The 259-nt window shown below is 35.9% G+C and overlaps 1 protein-coding gene across 1 annotated transcript in view; it reads left to right on the top strand.

Moving 5' to 3' along the window:
• The window catches only part of LOC119585130 (lysosomal thioesterase PPT2-A-like), a 12,299-nt gene that overhangs the window by 547 nt on the left and 11,493 nt on the right, over positions 1-259 (top strand).

The raw sequence follows: 259 nt of genomic DNA, 5'->3' as shown, positions 1-259 counted from the left end.
TATGGGTAGAGCAAGAAATCCCTCTGCTCACATGCCACTGGAACTCCTGTAAAACTAGTCAATGCTTGCTTACTTACTGTAAACAGTCCTTTTCAATTGAAACTATTTGCTCAGACACCTTCTGTTACATTATTTAAATCAGTATCAGCTGTCATAATGATGATATGGTTTGCTCAAATTCAAGAGGGATTAGTGAGGATAAGTTACTTGTAGTTAAAGGTTTGGTAATTGCTGGAATTTTTTCGAAGACTTTGGTATA

The sequence above is a fragment of the Penaeus monodon genome, chromosome 19 (assembly GCF_015228065.2).
Source record: "Penaeus monodon isolate SGIC_2016 chromosome 19, NSTDA_Pmon_1, whole genome shotgun sequence".
Classification (NCBI taxonomy): Eukaryota; Metazoa; Arthropoda; class Malacostraca; order Decapoda; family Penaeidae; genus Penaeus; species Penaeus monodon.
Note: the sequence above shows the minus strand (reverse complement) of the source record. Positions and strands in the feature narration are given on the sequence as shown.